The 7,026-nt window shown below is 44.3% G+C and overlaps 1 pseudogene; it reads left to right on the forward strand.

Moving 5' to 3' along the window:
• Positions 1-1,583: 1,583 nt before the first annotated feature.
• On the forward strand, positions 1,584-4,632 carry LOC114645584 (uncharacterized protein K02A2.6-like; annotated as a pseudogene).
• The last annotated feature ends 2,394 nt before the right edge of the window (positions 4,633-7,026 follow it).

The raw sequence follows: 7,026 nt of genomic DNA on the forward strand, positions 1-7,026 counted from the left end.
CTTTCTAGATTCTGACTCTAGCGATGAGGAGTTCTTGGGGTTCTCATAAAACAAGCAGAACCTAAAAGAGCGTAACTGTTCAACTTTATTCTATTTTATTACTGAAGTCTCTCGTTATTGTGTTTTACAGTAATTTTGTCTTTTGCTGACTGTATTTGTTAATAATGGTTCTAAATGCTGCTGTTCACTTTACAGGGTTGATTACATGTGTTTATGACTGTGATGTTGGGTTTTAATGCACATAAAAATGTTTTAAGACATCAGAATCTTTTTTTTCTTCATTTCCCTTCTCTAAAAAACTGGTGCGTCTTATGGTCCGGTGCGTCTTATGGTCCGTAGTCTGATAGGAAGGAATTATGGGTATTGGGGAGCTTAAAGGAAGTGACATAAAATATAAGACTGTGCAACGTATAATCTAAAAAAAGGACCTGTTAAAGTTTATTACCTTGAACCTGTCTCCGTCTTCTTCCTTTTTATTGGTACAATATTATTGTCCATAGATATAACACTGGCGACGAGGATGCGACGGATTTAAAAGTGCACCGCTATGGCTACGCAACATGTAAAGTAAGTTTTTTTTTTTCCCGCTGGAGAGGAAAGAGAAAAGCTGCGTTTTTTTTTCTATTTCTGTGGTAACGTTTCTTAGTCATTCACTGAAGATAAGCACAAGGGATAAAATGGCAATGATAACGGGACATTTCGGGCCATTCGATGATTCAGTTGAGCAATGGGGCGATTATACAGAGCGATTTGAGTTTTTTTGTGAAAGCCAACGCCATTGACGATGACTTGAAAGTGCCGACATTTCTTAGCGTTATCGGGGCAAAGACATTTAGTCTACTGAGAAGTTTGGTACGGCCAGGAAAACCCGGTGACAAGTCATTTGATGATATTGCAAAGATTCTGGACTCACATTTTTCGCCTAAGCCGTTATTAATAGCTGAAAGATTTAGATTTCACAAACGGAACCAGGAAGAAGGCGAGTCTGTTGCTCAATATGTAGCGGTACTCAAGAAACTTACAGAATATTGTGAATTTGGTGCTAATTTGGATGACGCCTTAAGGGACAGGCTAGTGTGCGGATTGAGAAGTGAGGGCCTTCAGAAGCGGTTACTCACTGAGGCCAACCTCACATTGCAGAAAGCGATTGAGGTAGCCGTGTCTATGGAGCTGGCTGCTAAAGAAGCACAGCAGTTAGGGGCAGCTGCTAGAGTACACAGAGTGCAAGCAGACTCAAACAAACAAACAGGGGGCACCAAACAGTGTTACAGATGTGGAAAGATGGATCACCATCCAGCGAATTGCTGGGCAAAAGAACTCATGCCGTAGCTGTAAAAAAAAAAGGGCACGTGGAGCGTGCATGTAGAGCAAAGAGAAAGGAAGGCACAGACAAGGGGGAAACAGGGAAAGATAAAAAGGCATCCTGGTCTTATAAAAAGAAAAATTTGCACGTGGTACAGAAAGAAAATAAAACTGACAGTGAGACTAATTCTGAGGCTGAGCTACTAATTAAAACACTGAATAAAAAAAGAGGCTCAGCAGCATATACTATTACTGCCATGCTGGAAGGGCACCCTGTGAAGATGGAGGTGGATACTGGAGCAGCGGTCTCCCTAATATCAGAGAAACTGTTTAAGAAAAAATTAAATCACCTTCCACTGAAACACCCTAAGATCATAATAAAGACATACACTGGGGAGAGTGTGCCTATGTTGGGTAAAACAAAGGTTCAGGTTGAACTAAATGGGCAAAGAACCAAATTGACTGTATATATTGTAAAAGGTGATTATCCAGCTCTGATGGGCAGATCGTGGCTAGAAAAAGTACAGTTGGATTGGACCAAAGTGAATGCTGTGTCTGTTGAACAGTCCGAGTTGAATTTGGTCCTGAGAAGCACCAAGCTGTATTCCAAGAGGAACTGGGGAGTATAACAGGGATTAAAGTGACACTCCGGGTGCAACAAAATTGTCAGCCAAGATTTTTAAAGGCAAGGAGTGTTCCTTACGCTTTAAGACGTAAGGTGGAGGCGGACATTGACCGGCTTGTCAAACTAGGAGTCCTAGACCCTGTTTCTCATTCTGAGTGGGCCACACCTGTGGTTCCGGTGGTCAAGTCTGATGGATCTGTACGATTATGTGGGGACTTTAAGGTAACAGTTAACCCTGTACTCATAGCTGAGCAATACCCCCTTCCTGTGATTGAAGATATTTTTGCTGGATTAGCTGGGGGAAACAAATTTAGTAAAATAGACCTCAGCCAAGCATACTTGCAAATGCATGTAGATGAGGACTCACAAAGTACCTCACCATAACAACACATAAAGGGCTGTACCGTTATTGTCGTTTACCCTTTGGAATTACTTCAGCACCAGCGTTATTTCAGCGTGCCATGGATCAGATCCTTAGTGAATTACCAGGGGTACAGTGTTACCTGGATGACATCCTGGTCACAGGGCGAGATGACAAGGAGCACATGGCCAATCTGGATAAAACCTTAAGCAGGCTAGAAAAGTATGGGCTGCGTGTAAACAAGGAGAAATGTGACTTTTTCAAAATGTCTGTGGAGTACCTAGGACATGTTATTGATTCTGAGGGGTTGCACACAGCTCCTTCAAAAGTGAAGGCAATAGTAGATGCCCCTGCTCCAAGCAATGTCAGCCAACTGAGATCATTCTTGGGTCTCGTGAACTATTATGGGCGTTTCATTCCACAGCTAGCAACGTTGTTGAAACCACTCCATGAGTTGCTGTGTGAGAGTAGACCCTGGAAATGGTCACAGGAGTGTGAAACGACATTTAGCAAAACCAAGGCCGCGCTGGCTGATAAAAGAGTTTTAACACATTTTGACCCATCCTTACCAATTCAGTTAGCTTGCGATGCATCCCCTTACGGTGTTGGGGCTGTGGTGTCGCATATTATGTCAACAGGTGAGGAGCGACCAATTGCATTTGCGTCAAGAACATTGAGTAAAACTGAAACAAAATATCCTCAAATTGAAAAGAGGCTTTAAGCATCATTTTTGGAATAAAAAAATTCCACACTTACCTCTTTGGTCGAAAATTTACCCTGCTAACAGACCACAGACCTCTCACGTCTATTTTTGGCTCACACACTGGTGTACCATCTATGGCAGCAAGCAGACTGCAGCGCTGGGCATTGCTTCTTGGGGCTCACAATTATGAGATCAAATACAGGCGTTCGGAGGCACATGGAAATGCAGATGGTTTGTCAAGACTTCCCCTACCTGACCAACCCAGAGAACAAGGGCAAAAGATTTTTTACTTTAAGATGGTGGAAAATGCACCTATCACTGCCCACCAGATTAAGCAAGAAACCAAGGGTGATTATACACTGTCAAAACTACTCACCTGCATTCTTAAAGGTCAGGACCTTAGCACCCTTAATGCACTGCCTGATGTTCAGCCTTACCTTTCACGGGGAAAGGAGCTATCTGTGACAGCAGGATGCCTCATGTGGGGCATGCGAGTAATTATACCACAAAGGTTGAGGAAACCCATTCTGGATGAGTTACATCTTGGACACTGTGGTATAGTCCGAATGAAAGAGCTAGCCCGGAGTTATTTTTGGTGGCCTGGACTGGATCGTGATATTGAGGAAAAGGCAAATTCATGTTCATCATGTCAAGGCCTCAGAAATATGCCAAGTCCAGCACCATTGCATCCATGGGAATGGCCTGCCAGTCCTTGGCAACGCGTTCATTTAGATTTTGCAGGACCTGTAGAGGGTGTTATGGTTCTGGTCGCAGTGGATGCACATTCTAAGTGGCCTGAGATCACTGTCATGCCCAACATCACATCAGAAAAGACAATCCAAACCTTAAGAGAGATGTTTGCACGTTTTGGACTGCCAGAGCAGATCGTGACGGATAATGGGCCTTCTTTTGTATCCCAAGAAATGGAAGAATTCCTAAAAGGTAATGGTATTAAACATCTCCTATCCAGCCCTTATCATCCTTCAACTAATGGCCTGGCTGAAAGAATGGTGCAAACCCTTAAACATGCTCTTAAAGCATCCAAAAGTGAAGCACCATTCAAACAACGTCTTTATACCTTTCTTCTTAAATATCGTAACACACCCCATGCCACAACAGGTATGTCACCAGCTGATCTGTTCCTAAAAAGGCAGCTGAGAACACGTCTTGATTTGTTGAGACCAGCTACCACTCAAATGAGAGTTTATGATAAGCAGCACGATCAAGTAAAACAACGTGCCAAGCGGGCTAAAGATCGTGAGTTTTTTCAGTGGAGATGCTGTCCTTGCTCGTAACTATTCCACCACTGAGAAATGGGTACCAGCAACCATTCTTCAAAAGACTGGACCTGTCTCTTATAAGGTATGCACACGAGACCACCAGACATGGAGACGACATGTTGAACAGCTGTTACCCTCTATACCTGTTGAAGAAGCCGGTAGCACAGAAACGTCTGAGGAACCTAGTTTTAGTGAGTTGATCCAAAGCCAGCCAGGAATACCACCTGACTCTCCTGTTTCAATTCCTGCCGATGCTGTCGTGCCAAGGTTACCTGAGGTTGCCTTAGGGGATGAACATACCTCAGCTGTACGACGTAACCCTCTCAGAAGCAGGAAGCCTCCTGACCGTCTTAACTTATGAAAACTAACTATATGTATATGGAGATAAAGGCACAAAATAATACCTTATGTTAGCAGGATGTTGAGGTCATTTATCCTCTTTTCCTTTGTTGGAATGTAATTGCATGGATAACAGTATGTGTTCATTTCATGTTTATTTTCCTGTTCTTAATAGCAGATGTTGTTTGTTATATGTTAGTCGAGTTTACAATTTTAAGCGGGAAGGAATATGTAGTATATTGTAGTCTGGACCTTTGGAGATTCCATAGTGATATGGAATTATGGGTATTGGGGAGCTTAAAGGAAGTGACATAAAATATAAGACTGTGCAACGTATAATCTAAAAAAAGGACCTGTTAAAGTTTATTACCTTGAACCTGTCTCCGTCTTCTTCCTTTTTATTGGTACAATATTATTGTCCATAGATATAACAAGAGTGTTCCTTGCCAATAGTATCAGTGTAGACACCCAGAGGAATAGAAGTCTAGAAGTGCAGCCCTGTATGGGTCCTTGGGTGATGATAGAGGGCTCTGCCGGGATGGGGGATGACTGCCCTGGTTTCCATATGACTCAGAAGTGCTTCCAATAAGCCATGACATGCCACCTGAGGTACTCTGAGGTCCAGCTTAACAGGAGCCTGCCACCATACCTGAGGGAGTCAGAGTCAAGAGGCAGCAGGCAACATTCACTGGAGAGAGAGAGAGACAGACAGACAGAAAACTTAAAATCTGTATATTGGCTGTGTTAATTGTTATAATTGAATTGGCTGGATTAAAAATCCTTTATTTTGATCCCAGAGTTGTGTTGGGTCTATTTATTGTATACACACACAAAAACACACACACACACATATATGTATACATATATATATAGTCACACATATGTGAGTAGGGGGGCAGTCTCAGGACATAAGAGGGTGCTGTCATTCACATATTTTCTTTTTTTCTGCAGACCAGAGGATCATAGAGACAAGGACACCTGAAAACATTCTCATTTTCGTACCAAAACACCTCCACATCTTTGGTAGAACCCATATAATGGCCACCGCTACCTGAAGAAGTCAGTCTTGTACATAGACTTGTATCAGGTAAAATGTCTCAATTTTTTATTGTAATTTTTTATTTTTCATTTATTTCACAAAATACAGGGATAACCGGATGGTGCCCCAACTCTTCATATACTGTATTATATATTGTGGCAGATGACTGGGGCCATTGCCCGGCTGGAATGCCTGTATAGTGGATGGGCTGCGGGAGAGATTCCTGTAGGGCATTCTGCCAGCTGGAGTTTGCTACAACCCTGTTGGGTTCCGTGGGTGCTGCCAGGGGGTGCTGCAGAGCCTGCATAGCCCTGCTATGTTGGGCTTCCACCATCCCACACACCTGGAGCACTATAAAAGGAGCCTGCCATTACTTCTCGGGGAGCCAGAGTTGGGAGGAGGTGGACGAAGCTTGCCAGGAGAGGAGTGGAGGCGGCGAAAGAGAGAGAAAGAGAAGAGAAGAAAAGGACTGGGCTTTGGTCCTGTTTATTTGTGCTGTGCTGCTGTGGGAGCAAGAAAAGCACTTCCCCATGGGAATAAACATATGCTGTGTGGAAAACTTGTGTTTCTGCCTGTCTATGTCGGGGTTAAGGTGGCTGGAGTGCCACTGGGCTTCACTATATATACTGTATATATATATAATGTGACGGATGGCCGGGGCCCATGCCGGGCCGGGACGCCCCTTCACCACATCTGCCAGGTGGACAAGGCTGGGAAGCCCAGTATCTCCCCCTGGACGCTAGATGGCAGCCTCCCTGGGTTGCAGCAGTGCCTCGGACTCCCCCAGGGCTTCATGGGGATTGGAGTTCTGTGCAACTCTGTGGGGTTCCGCAGGCACCGCCAGGGTGTGCTGTAACAGGAGTGGCTGGGCCCTTTTGGGCAGTGGTTTCGCCTTACCCGGAAGTGCAGCCAGATGTTGATAATCAACCACCTGCAGCACTTCCGGGTACCCAATAAAAGGGAGCCAGCAACCACTACTCAGAGGCCAGAGTCGGGTGGAAGGAGGACAAAGCTTGTGGAGGAGTGGTGGTGAAAGAGAGAAGAGTGTGGTGACTCAGTGCTTAGTGCTTGGGACTGTATTGTGGCTGGAGGGATTACGGGGAAGACGTGCCCTCCAGCTGAAGAAAAATAAAAGTCTTTTTATTTTATACATGCCTCCTGTGTCAAGTCTGTGCCGGGTTGGGCGCAATATAGCGCCTTTCTTACAATATATGTTGTATATATATATATATACCAGCCAACCCGTGGCGTAGCATACGCCGCATAATTATGTATTGATGGGTGAACACTTCCTGAACGACACAGTTGTCCAAATGGGGTGGGTTTGTGGATACCACTGTTGAGTGAATGAAAAGATAGACCTCTGGAGAGAGCAAC

The sequence above is a fragment of the Erpetoichthys calabaricus genome, chromosome 2 (assembly GCF_900747795.2).
Source record: "Erpetoichthys calabaricus chromosome 2, fErpCal1.3, whole genome shotgun sequence".
Lineage (NCBI taxonomy): Eukaryota > Metazoa > Chordata > Cladistia > Polypteriformes > Polypteridae > Erpetoichthys > Erpetoichthys calabaricus.